The sequence below is a fragment of the Euprymna scolopes genome, chromosome 17 (genome assembly GCF_053919585.1).
Source record: "Euprymna scolopes isolate OS-2025 chromosome 17, ASM5391958v1, whole genome shotgun sequence".
Lineage (NCBI taxonomy): Eukaryota > Metazoa > Mollusca > Cephalopoda > Sepiida > Sepiolidae > Euprymna > Euprymna scolopes.
In genome coordinates this window covers 75504746-75519740 of record NC_136498.1, presented here as the reverse complement: position 1 = coordinate 75519740, position 14995 = coordinate 75504746, and positions in this window count along the sequence as shown.

Sequence of the window (14995 nt, the reverse complement as noted above, 5' to 3'; positions counted from 1 at the left end):
TATTTTTAAATGAAGGGGTTTTAACCCTTCATTTAAAAACTATAAATAAAAAGCTATAAATACAAAATTATAAATAAAAAATTATGAATATAAAATTCGAATATATTGGACGTGTAGAAAGTAATTAGCTATCGTTAAATATTCGTACTTTATTATAAAAATATAATTTATAGGAGAAACAAATTTGACAAAATCGTGTAAAGCATACGGTTTTATCCAGAGCTCAATGTCGACGCCAGCATTTGCCTCAAACTTTTAGAACTACCTGGTTACTTCATCAAACGATTTCAAAAGAAACTCTTTTTGTACTGATGAGCTGTCAATTATTAAAGCTAAAACAACACCAAAAAAATAAAGGTTAATGAGATAGATTGGCATAATAATAACCAATCTCCAAACTCTGGCTGCCCTTTATTTTGTCCTTTGTCCTCGCCTTCCATTACCGATGTTTTTAAATAAGGGCCAAATAATTATTGTTTTTGAACCAACTGTTTGAAATAGGTTATGTGTGGGGATTTTTAATCCTCTCATAGTAGTTTTCGTAATTAAACTGTTAGTCTATAAACCTTTTCTTTGATTGCTTTTAGCCTTGATAAGTGCGATGCCTCAGTTCAGTCTCGAAAAATAATGGATGCCCCCTGTAAGGGTAACTGCGCGTAAAATTGTGAGGCAAGAGTTGCGCAATCTCCAATTACACATCTCTGGCACTGCTTGAGTCCAGTTGCAAAGAGAACTCCAGAACGATTGGAAATATGTTGAGATAAGCGGAGAGCACATACAGCACCTGGGATTCCACAATGGTCACCTATGTTGGTACTGACACAGCTCAACGTTACTTAACTTCGGTGATTTAACGGGAACCAGTATGCCAACGTGATTATGCCGTACATCTTTGATAAGCAGTGTTTCAACAATGATAAAAAGAACAGTTGATGCAATTATAAGAGCGACAATTGTTAGCCAATTTTATTTAAATAAATAAAGTCTCTATTCATTTGCCTTATGACGAAGACAAAATTAGAACCAAGGTTGTTTTCAATGTCGAAAACATTTATCTCCTTAAAAAGATACACTTTGAATTTGGACAAAACGAAATTCTTTCAGTCTAAAAAACAAAAAAACGTCTCGTTTTTCGATCGAGAACATAGCAGATAAGGTGTTGCTGACTTGCTGTTAAGAACTTCGGTAATGTTCCTAGGATGAACTCCGAATCTCCTAACTGCATTCTCAGCAATTACTGCCATCCATAGTTGTTGTCTCACCACGTTTTTTTTTGGCCAAGTAAGCATCTGGCCGGCTTTGAGTGGGATTGAAACCGCTATATTCAGGCAATTCACACCTGGAACCGTAGAGATTCCACGTCTCTGTCCACTGCGCACGTAAAAAAACAACTAAAATACGAGAATAATAGTCCGCAATAAATAATACCCATCTCAATAATGATTTCCAATTAAATAAATAATCATATGTAGTAGAGATTTAGAAGGCTATCACAATGCGAGGAATGATATATATTCGGTGTTGATGAGAGAAGATGAAAACAAGTGGCGATTTACAAATCAATAAGTACACCCATATATGTCTATATACACATATATTTATTCAATTGTATCAAGTACAAATGTCTTACTTGTTATGTCTGTGACAATATTCATAATATATTTCAGGAAAAATTTATTCTTTTCAAATGGTGGATGTGACAGATCGATTCAAAACATGCTGGATGATGAAGCGAAAAAAGGAATTGAATGGCTGTCATATTATTTGGATTCATCGACTACTCTTCTCATCTTGGGTGTCACTTTCACAACGTTTTTGTTTGGCAAAATGGAGAGCACCAGGGCACGACAGGATACACGCATACTGGTTCAAAAAATTCACAACCTTACATGAAAGGCTAGCTCCAAACATGAAAAGATGTATACAGGAACAAAAGGTAGAACTATACTGCTACAGAAGGACACAGAGAAAGGAACCGTCCCTAGCAACTATAGGCCTATCACGTGCTTACCCACTATGTGGAAAATACTGACGGCACAACTGAGGGAACAAATCTACCACTCGTTGAATAATCGTGGACTCCTCCCCGAGGAACAGAAAGGATGCCAAAAACGAAAAAGAGGAACACATGATCTGCTATATATAGATCAAAAGATCCTAAAGGAGGTAAAAAGAAGGAAAAAGAATTTAGTCATGGCATAGATCGACTACAAAAAAGCGTACGACAGGATCCCCCAATCATGGATTATAGAACGTTTAAAAATGTATAAAATACCAAGCGGGATCAGCAATGTAATAGATATTGCAATGAGAACATGGAGACTGGAATTGACAGCTGATGGACAACACATAACAGATATAAACATACAAGTAGGTACCTTCAAAGGAGACGCGTTATCACCACTACTGTTCATCATAGCCATGATGCCCTTGAACAGTATTCTGAGAAAGTGCCAAGCCAGATACAAGTTTTCTAATGCAGAGAAAAAATGAACCACCTGATGTACATGGATGATTTGAAACTTTTTGCAAGGACCGAAAAGGAGTTAGAGACAAAAATTAACACTTCCAGGATCTTTAGCGAGGATATCCAAATGGAATTTGGAATGGAAAAGTGCGCACTACTAGTTATAAGAAAGGGAAAACTGGAAACAACAGAAAGCATGGAACTAGCAAACCAAACGGAGGTGAGGGCACTAGGGGAACAAGACGACTATAAATACTTGGGAATTCTGGAAACAGACACCATCAAAGCAACAGAAATGAAAGAAAAAATTCGAAAGGAATACCTCAGAAGAACAAGAAAACACTTAGAAACCAAATTATATAGCAGAAACCTAATAAAAGATATAAATACATTAGCAGTATCACTAGTAAGATACTCTGGACCGTTTGTAGGGTGGACAAAAGAATAACTGAGAAAGCTCGATCAGAAGACAAGGAAACTCATGACCATGCATAATGCACTACACCCAAAGGATGATATTGACAGACTCTACGTGAAAAGGAAAGACGGCAGGAGAGGACTGGTCTGCATAGAAGACTATATATACATGACACAAAAAAGAACTAGAAAAATACAAAATATAAAATACTGAAAGGATGATTATCGCAGCAAGAGGCACTGAAAAACAAAATTAAAAAAGAAAACAGAGAGACAAATGACAAAACGAGAAAAGAAAAAATGGGAAGAGAAACAACTACACTGAAGATGAGCGTTTATTAGTCTTTACTTCCCTTCATTCTCATGGCTATTTTTTTTTTTTTTTTGTGGCCAGGAGGTAGAGGCTTAGCAAATGGAATCAAAGGTGGTTTTGCGGATGGATTCGAATTTCCCTACCTGCATGAATTTTCATCATATACTGATGATTGTGTAAACATGATACACTCGTGTCTGTAGGTATACAAGAATAATTATTATTTAATTATAATATATACGTAATATATATAGAGAGAGAAATGAAGAGAAGGATTTATGAGAATAAAAACAAAAATATTATTAAAAAACAAACAAGAGTATTTATTTTATGAAGATGCTTCAATAAGAATCTTCGGGCTGGAATCAAAATGTAGTATCTGTTCTGCAGATGCTGCACTTAAGATAATTTGTACCAGTCAATGGAGGGGAAATCCTCTATACTGGGACAATTATTATTTTTGGTAACCAGAGTGCCCCCTTTTTGCCTACTTTTAGGGGAGCTGGTTTTTACCCCACATTAAAAACGGCCTTGTGCCTAATTTGCTTTGGTGGGGACGCAAATAAATACATTAAATAAGAATCAAATTTCCCTTTAAACTATTTTCTCAATATTGATAAATTAATTACTGGTGAAATACACATATAATTGTATTTAGTTTTGATTAGGCCTTTAGCTTTGACTTATTAATGTTCTATTTACAATATTGAGTTCCGTTATCATATTAAGAATTGCTAAATTGTTATTGAACCACGTGCCTTCAGATTAAAGAGAATTGGGAAAAAACTGGTAACAAGTGATAATTAAAAAAATGCATTGAATTGTATCTGATATTTACAGAAAACATAATTAGTCAAATCAAAATTTATGATAATTAATATAATTTTTCTGCTGCTTAAATAGGTAATCTAAGTGATATACCATATTACACATATTATTCACCAGTATATAATACTGAAGTATGTCTGAATTAGAGCTTAATGGTAGTATGAAAATATATGCTTATGTCAAGTTAGCTACTTTGAAAGATGCGGGTTTAATTACCGAAAAAATCACCAGGCTAAAAAGCTCCAGGAACTAGTTCCTAATACATTACTCTCTCCTTTCCTTATGAAGATGGACCCCTCTACTTGTAAATACACCATTCATATCACTTACTTATGAGTCACGTTTTGCATTATTTTTTTCTTTCTTTATAAAATGAGCTAACGATTTCGAATATTAACCATTTAATGCATGATTTCGGTATATATGTCGGCTACCATCGTGAAATGTGTGGGGTTTACACAGAGGGATAGCATCATTCATTAAGTTTTAATTTGGATGCATGTGCGTTCCTTTAGTGTGGTCAGTCTTTCCCGTACCACCGTTAGAGTCTCATCAGTGGGGGCTTTTGTGAATAGAATCACTACGTCTAAGCTCATCATTTGGTTGAAATGGCTGGAAGCGTCGTTGATTATCTCAACGAAGTGAGCTGAGTATTGGACGTATGATGAGGATTTGCTCACAATTAGGGTTATTATCCTGACTAGGAATCCTCTTAAAGAGTGTCATGCTGAGCCTCGAGCACTGACGATGGGTCTTTGTGGGATGTCGTCTTTATGGATCTTGGATTATCTGTATAGGTCTGGTAACCTGCTGTGGTGTTAATTCAGCTCTCCAATTTTTGCAGGGGATATTAGATGTTTGATCCTGATGAGGGTCTATGAGAGTTTCCTTTCGGTTTTTTGGTCCGGATTTTTTTCGTTTTTTACAATCGCTGCCAGATTCTATTAGGTCTGTTAATTTTTTTGATTACTCTTCTCTGGCCATTACTACAGTAACATTACCTTGGTCAGCCAACAGTATTATGATGTTATCGTCACTGTGTAGCGACTTGATGGCTGATATATTTCTTCTTTTGAGATGTTGGGTTTTAGGGATTTTGAACTTTCTAGTGCTTTTCTCACTTTCCATCTTAGTTCTCCTTGTTTCTTAGGTAAGTTTTAGGCTGCCTCCTCTAGTGGAGTTATTATGTTCAAGTATGGAATTCAATTAGTAATCATGGCGAAGTTGAGGCTTTTATTTAGCACTGATTCTTCAGGGGTGTTAGTTGTCGTTTACTTATGTTGACAATGGGTTTTTTATATATTTATTTCATCAAACTTATATTGATGTGAGTCCTTTTAAATATTAAAAAACCGCGCAAAACTCAATAGGCTCTATTTCACACCTAACTTAGATCAAGCACATTTATATCAGAAGCTACAAAACTCATAGATATAATATATATGCAAAAGAGCAGGTTGATCAGACAATTGAAATTGGATAAGGGATTACTTATGGACGCCCTCTGTATATTGTTTCGTGTTTTTGTAATGTTTAAGTTTCTAGAAAATAGATGTGACATTCTTATCTTGAAAAATGTGGTGGTTACCTATTTGCTTATAAAACAAATTCACAAACGAAATGAGTTCTTCTCATATTCTCCACAGGAATTCTAGAATTAGAAAAATGGAAGATTTATTTTAACCATTGTTATGTATGATTTCTTTACAGAATTTCTACATTCTGGTCTACCTTGTTCTTGAAGAATGTGTCTAAAGGTTGAGCTAACTTCCGAGAAGGCACCTAACGACTAATAATGGAGGAACACATATTTATTAATGTTTGTAACCCTCACAAAAACAAATATAACTGACCAACTCAAAATCCATGTTACTTCATGAAGACATTTCTATTTGTGGTTCTGAAACAAATACATGAATTAAACGGTTAAAACAATTAAAACAGTTTAAGATATATTAACTGTGATCAAAATATATATTAAAAAAAACTAACGCTAATTTAAGTATAATGTTAGATATTTTGTAGATTGTGGTTAAATTGCTTTCATGAATTGTTTGTGCTTTTTACATTCGTGGTTCAATGCAAATCTCAAGTGCTACCAGATCAGGCTGTCTGAAGATACTGGCTTCCTGACCAAAAATGCAACATAAATTGATGTTTCTTCTTCTTTTTTTTTTTTAACTCAATCAAAATTCAAAAAACCAAAAAAACAATATTTTTCTCGACAAAACAACCAAACCAAGCACCATGAATAAATATTTGAATATATAAAGAAATTGAAGTATAAAAACCTTTTTTGTCAAAAATTACTGGATTCGACATTAAATGACTTAAAAAAAGGCTTGATATGCTGTAAAAAACAAGCAAAACAACCAAAACAAACCAAACTAACTAATAATTAATAAATATTTTAACTTGAAGAACACAAACTTTTCCCAAATTACTTGATTTGCCATTAAATAGCCTGTGTGACGTGACCGTCCCAGGGAATTGTTAACCTTCCCACGGGGGAGAGGTCAAGACTTCCGAAATATGGGAGAGCCGGGCAGATATGTTTTTTTTTCCTCTTTAATTATCATTGGTGTGCCCGGGTGACGGCAAAAGACCCTGCTGAGAGAAAGATTGGATTTATGATTTTCATTGTTATGAAAATCGGCAACAATATCATTTTTTTTTTAGATTGTACTCGAAAATGGAATGACTCAGGGTTAAAGACTAAGGATGTTTATAGTTTGAGTACAAGGCGCACGACCCAGAGGTTCGCGGGTAATGAACCCTCGGGGCATGAGAACGTTTGCAGATCCACAGGTGCACTCGAGGAGGAGAGAACCTCCCCTGGGCGGCGTAACTGGCACAGGGAACAATCCCAGTTTCACCCTTCCCCTGAGTATATGAACGGAGTGCAGAGTCGAACCCAACTAACTAACTGACTAGTTCAAGCTGAAATTGGAGTCCGAGTTGTTGAGAGTCTGAGACTGTATCTCAACTTATAAAGAGTCGCCACACCCTCTCTTCCCGCATCATCCCCACCGCAATACAAAGAAATCTACCTATCGACTCAGCAGAGACTGCCAAACTCAACATTGAACTGTAGACAATTGTATATAAGTATATATTTGTATATTTTTTCTTGAATTTAATCAGTGGAATAGAGCACTGAGTTGTTTTTCTTGTGTGTTCATGAAATTGCTTTTCTTCTAGCACGACAGATCGACGAAGCGGTGACATATCAACCCGGTTGTGAAATTAAGACCGGTCAAGTCGATTGACGGGACCTGCTACATTAAGACACTTTGTTGACCTGCGAAGGGCGGGTCACACCTGAACAGGATTGATATCCTGTAAAACAAAACAAACTCCAGGAATAAATTATTAAAAGTTAAAGAAATTGATGTATAAAAACCTTTTTCCAAATTACTGGATTTAGAACGAAATTTGCGAACGGTTAGTATTCCATAAAACAAAACATCCAAGCCAAGCTCTATAAATACATATTTGACGATACAAAAAAACTTAAATTATGATTTCTTTTTTCAAAATTACTGGAATCGGCATTAAATAACCCGAAAAGGGGTTGGTATGCCGTAAAAGTAAACAAACTAAATCTATGTAAATCTTTGTTTGTTTTTTTTTTTTTTTTTTTTTTTTTTTTTTTTGTTATCACACAAAAATTATTGATAACCACTTCTTTAAGGTTACTTTCATGCAAACGTGAGCGGAAAGATATTTCTTTGTCGGATTTTTTTATCAGCGTCTATCGAAGACTAACTCACGAGATACGAAAGTATTCAGACAATAAGAAGAGAGTGGATCACTGCAGATGTTATTGAAGCAGATGAGTGGACACTGTAAGTTTTCACGCCATTTTTTTTTCTGGTTTCCTTCTTCCGCCTCGATTACTTCTGATTGGTTCTCACTAGTTTTTCAATAAGGCTGGCAAATGATTTTCACTCAAGAAATGTTTTCGACCGTGTTGCGCAGACATTCACGTCGAAGCATGACGTTATCGATATCTGATATCTTATATCTAAATAAATAGATAAACAAGAAAGGCTATTCCTAAGGTACGTCCATGCAATCTGCGCGTTGCAAAATAAAATTAGTAAAAAAAGAAGTGACAGACAAATTACGGACAGGCGAAACCTCTTATCTCTCTCTCTCTCTCTCTCTCTCTCTATCTCTCTCTGTATATATATATATATATATATATATATATATATATATATATATATATATATATATATATATTAGTGTTGGGAGGATAAATCGGAATCGGGAATCGAAAAAATCGGAAGACTTAGGGGTATGGGAATCGGTATCGGAATTGGAAAAATGGATGCCTATTTTCCAATGCCAAAACGATTCTTTTGTCTTCTTTTTTATGTGATTCTGTTTAAACTAAAATTTTCCAGTGCTGGTAATAATGAGAAAAGAATAGATATTTATTGATTTTGATTTACCAATAAAGTTTAAATCGATAGATCATCCTCAGCAAACGCATTTTGAAGTTTCGTAAAATATCTGCATATTTAACATATGTTTTTACGAGAATCGGGGGAAATAACAATTTTTTTAGTTAAATAATTAGGGATATATAAAGAATCGGAATCGGTAATTGTAGCGGAATCGGGAATTTAACACAGAATCTATAATTGTATCGGAATGTTGGAATCGCCTATCACTAATATATATATATATATATATATATATATATATATATATATTAAGTAAGATGATTGATAATTTATAATTAAAATTAAAAATTAAAAATTGGTTTCACAAGGAAGAACAAACAAAATCAATAAATTGTACGATCGTTTCGGAATTGATTTTGTTTGTTCTTCCTTGTGAAACAGATTTTTTTTATATTAATTATCAATTATCAATCATCTTTCTTAATATCAAAATAGCTCTAGGATATATATGCCTATCGAGCTTATCATATATCTACATTACAACGAGCACTGTTTTCTTTTCTTTTATTTTAATTGTATTTAATGAATTTACTAATACATTAAAACATACTCTGCTCTTTAGACTGTTGTTCTAATCCCCTTAATATATATATATATATATATGATTGCAACGTCTTGTCAGACGAGTGCCACTCCCTCAGACATTTAAAATCCATGAGCCCAAATGCCTGAGGGAGTATCTATACAAAGATGATGTTACAGAGTCTTAGCTTTGTACGACAGCTAAGTCTCTCTCTCGGTTCAAAATGTTGAGATCCAGCAACAAGCAAGAGCAAGATAGCCAGCAACAAATTAAACTGCAGACCAGCTTAATGCGGGTACTGGTCTCCCGCTTTATGTTTTTTTAAATCAGAGATTTGCTTCTCCTAGAAAGGTTGCCTTCACCACGGCTTACGGGAGCCCTCTCCACCCCAATACACACATACACACACACAAATATACACGGTGCTAGTTGGCCGTTGACCCAGAAAAAGAGTTCATTCGCCCTTTGGAAGGTCTTGTTTTTAATCCTCCAGGGAGACTAGCCGCCCTCCTCACCAAACAAGTCTGGTGGTGGAACCAGTTTAGTCGCCGGTGACCCGACCATGAGGCAGGTAGTACTGGGTTACATGGTACCAGTAGCATATGAGATGACCTGACACTATACATACATACACACACACACACACACACACACACACACACACACACACACACATATATATATATATATATATATATATATATATATATATATATATATATATATATATATAATACACTTTGTATGTGTGTGAGAGAGATCCTTTTTCAGAGATTCCGGAACGGCTGAGCCTATCTTTTGTACAGAAATTCATCTGCTAAGTATCAAAAATAAAAAAAAAATCCGATCTTACAAATTATTGTTCTCTCTTATAGATAACCAATAATAATTTTTAGAGGGAAATATTTTACATTACATCGGTACCTCAGGAAATTATTTCATCTGAAAAATAAGCAAAAAAAATAACAGATTTACTATAATCTGAAGATTTAGCTTAGTGATAGAGCATTCGACTTCAGGACGAGTGATCCCCTGTTAAATCCCGAGAGTACCTCGCAATTTTATTTAACATCATCAATGAGTTTAATTTACGATGAAAGAAGAGAAACTATTTAAAATCGCTGCGAATGATTTCCTCGTTTGCATATTTTAAAGCGAAACATTAATCAGAAGTTACTTTTCCAGGGCATTCATCGTCAAGCCCAAATATCAGCTGACGTGATATTGTAAACAAACACATACTAAATTTCATGAACGACATTATTATTATTATTATTTTATTTTATTTTTTTTATTTGCGAATTAGTCCACTGGACAAATTTTTTGACGTAATATATAATAATCAATAGAGGATTGATTCAATAATAATAATACACATGCAATCTGCATGAATTAAAATAGTATGTTTAACCCTATTGTGATACTGGTCAACGCCAGGCTACCAGCTAGTATATATATATATATATATATATATATATATATATATATATATATATATATATATATATATATATATATACACTAGCTGGCAGCCTGGCGTTCAGCAGTAGCACAATACGCTTAAACATACACGTGAAACACACACACACACACACACACACACACACACACACACACACACACACATATATATATATATATATATATATATATATATATATATAATTATAAACGAGTGTTGTAAGCACACATCCGGTCTACGATTCCGGTTACGCATGCGTACATAAACAACATGACAACCATAAGAACATTTTACAATGGCGATTTACACACCGCTTTCCTTTTTTTTTTAAAGTTTACTCTCCAGTTTTTAATACGCCTTTCTTTAAAAACATATATATATATATATATATATATATATATATATATATATATATATATATATATATATATATATATATATATATATATATATATATAGCTTACAGCGTTAGAGGAAAAGTGCGAGCTCAATTCTATGAGTGGAGACTTATCTGGACATTATAAAGCTGAACAAGTATCTTTGGAGCTTATATATGAAAACAATAGGAGTGGCAGATGAAGTCACAAAACTATATATTGTTTGATATAGATTGGTTGATTTATTCTATAAGGGAATACAATCGATTAGTTGAGGGATAGAAAGGACTCTTTATGCTAAGGCATTTCGAAGCCTAATGCTTCTCATCAGAAGAGTAGAGAAGATGCTAGGTAACATAGTGGGGATGCGGCGTCTAGCATTGGATTCATTAGGAACGAAATAGATCAAAACAAAATAAAATTATAGATGATGTTGGGGGGTCGAATTCTAAATAAAAGAGGAGCCTATTATATATAGTGTAGTGCAGAAAGGTGTATAGTGTCTTTATCATAGTCTTAAGTGTATGTAGTATATGTTGTAGGGTTAAAGTTGGGGCTTAACTGAATGTATGGTAGTTCTATTTTAACGGCGTGTAAGGTGTCTATTATCTATGAAGGGGCATTTTTTTACAGATGCAAGCGAGATGGCAACAGCACTATGACTTAGTGTATACTTTTGGGAAGGATATTATGATGGTGATTTAAGGCGAAAGGAGTGGGTCTGGGTTCGTAGTTATAAGGCTATAATACTGGATTTCAAAGTATACTAAATGCTAGGTAATATGTGGCAATATTTTTATGTTTTCTTTTCTATAAGGCAAAGGTAGAGAGATATGGTAGCAAGTTCTTTGGAGGTGTCTAACAGGACAAAAATAGATTTTGGGATATGGATGACTGGCGTAGTGGAGTAATAGGGAGAATTGTACTGTTGACCATACTAATATTAATAATAACAACAGTAATAACAACGATGGTAATAGCAATAAAAATGATGATGATAGTAACGATAATAATAGCAATAACGACGATAATAAAAAAAAAATAATAATAATAATTAGTAATAATAATAGTAATAGCAATAATAACTAGAAGTTAAGTAAAATTAAGGGGTACAGATAAAGGCAAGGTCCAAGATAGAGGGTGAAGCGTGTGCGGTAAAAAGAACAGAAAAAGAAAGAAGAGGTGATATATATATATATATATATATATATATATATATATATATATATATATATATATATATATATATATATATATATATACTAGACTACCCGTGACCCCTTGGGTCATTATGTTATATTAGCTATGGAATTAATGTATGAGCATGACACTTGTGACGTAAAGAAAATAGTTTTTTGTGACATAACAGAAACATTTCTATGAAAGTATATTCAAATGAAAAAAGAATATAGATAGATTTCTATATGAGTCGTTATGTTTATAATTATTTATTTTTGAAAATAAAAACTTACAGCCATTGAATTATAAGTGGTTTGCCATACTTATAGGTAAATGTGCACTGAACAGATACCGGCACTTAATGCCGAGTGTTGACCCTGCACAAACATTGGTCTATTTAGCTATGAAAAACTTTTTTAGGCCCCCCATAAATTTAAGCGCAAGAAAATGCCAAATTGATAAATGGTAGTCACATTTAATTCGCATAGATAAGCAGCAACAACATCAGTGATCTGTTTAGACCAGACATACACAATTTTTATAAATTCTTGTAAAGTTAACTAAGAGTTTTTTAAAAAAGATACTGTTTTACTGGATGTCTTCTGGCACATGAATTTTACACCGAAAAATCTTCGTGTCACGATACATTATGAGAGGCATCTCCTGATGACAAACACTACATTGCATCATAAATGCAAGTATTTTCCGTTTTTCGGGGAAGTTATGAGAAGAATCAAAGTCCTGTGTCCATTCAAATAGTTGCGTAATCACTTTTTATTATAAATGTACAAAAAATATGTTGTAGAGAAAATAAAATAAAAATGAATGTAAAATAATTTTAGAATGAAATAAAATAAAAATAAATTTAAAATGAATTAAAATAAAAATAAATTTGAAATAAAATAAAATAAAAACAAGCACAAAATACAAATATGAATGAAATTTACTCGAAGAAAAAAAAGTCAAAGCAGAAAACACGCTCGATTATTTTGAGTTTAAAATTAATTTAGCATTTTCTTTGCCATTTTATTATTATTTTTTATGGCCTGAAATAGACCAATGGGTCCATACTCGTCATCAAGTACCCAGATACCATAATACTTCAACTTAATTAAAATTTTGATATATCTTTTTTTATTATTTGATCGCGAAAAAAAAAACAATTGGGACGCTGCAAATGTACACAGTAAAACTACGTTTTATTGTCGCGTTGATTATGTACGCATGCGTAACCGGAAGTTGTAAACCGGATGTTGGGTTACAACACTCGTTACAAGGTCATTTGATATATATATATATATATATATATATATATATATATATATATATAAATATAAGATAAAAGAATAAAAAATAAAAATAAAAAAATTCTTGGTTTCGTAAAAGAGGGCAGAGTTGGATACCTAAATGAGATATAAGGGATTAGAGTAGTGCATATGCACACATACATATACACACCTACATACACATGCACACACACACACATATATATATATATATATATATATATATATATATATATATATACACACACAGTCACGCATACACATATACAATGGGGTTAGCTGGCAGAAAAAAGTTCGGAAAGCTGTATCCGGGGGGGGGGGGGGTAATATTTCTTTACAGGAGAGGGTCTGCAATAGTCCACAATAAAGTCACGAGAATACTCGACTGCAAAGGCCATCTTTCTATGTTATAAATGAACAGGACATAAACAACAGAGTATATACATGCTCGTTTCTAAACGAGGAAAAAGTAATTTCTGGGTGTTGTTTCCTTGAGTTGATTTCTTATTCTTAGAGATATGTTGAGGATAGACATACATGTAATCCGTTTAAATATCCATGTTTGTCTTGCAGATTTTTCTTTTTATATAGTTCAGTTGGTATTCATTAGTTGTGTTGGCGCGATAAGTTTTTTATTCCTCTTTTGTGTATGAATATATATATATATATATATATAACCGATTTTTAATTTTAATTATAAATTATCAATCATCTTACTGAATATTAAAATAGCTCTAGGATATATATGCCTATTGAGCTTATTATATATCTGCATTACAATGAGTACTGTTCTTTCTTATATTTTAATTACATTAGTGATTTTACTATCACATTAAAATACACTCTGCTCTTTAGACTACTGTTCTAATCCCTTTTAAATCATATATATATATATATATATATATATATATATATATATATATATATATATATATATATTGAGTAAGATGATTGATAATTTATAATTAAAATTGAAAATCTGTTTCATAAGGAAAAACAAACAGAATTAATAAATTGTACGATCGTTTTGGAAACGATGTTTTTATTGTGATAGGCAGTGAGCCTTGGACAATAATTTTATGATATAGTTTTTTGAAACAAATCTCCTCATCAGCAAAAATATTGGGTGGTTATTTTTATAAAGACACACAAAATAGACTTAGCATTTTTAAGCATATTTGGAGACTTAATGATAAAAATATTCCCTTCAATTTAAAATGGGAAATAATAGGATCTTATAAAGCATATATTCCGGGGGACAGATACTGTGCACTTTTTAGATATGAAGCCTTAAGATTTTAAAATATAATAAAAATAAAACCATTCTCTTGAACTTAAAAATGATTTTTTTTTCGGATGCATTCATAAACGTTCGTTTAGATTCGACAAATTTAAGCCACCATAAATCATAAAAGTATCTTGTGACTAATCTATCTTAAAATTTATAATTTATAAATTAATAACTATTATTTTATTATTATTATTATTATTATTATTATTTTATCATTATTGTCATATATTTTACCATTATTTTCTATTTTATTTTATTATATATTTCACTTTAAATTTATATGTTACTATTTTTATTAATATAAGTTCTATAAATTATATGTAAATTATAATTATTAATAAAAAAAAGAATATTTTCTTTAATTGCTACCAATAAGA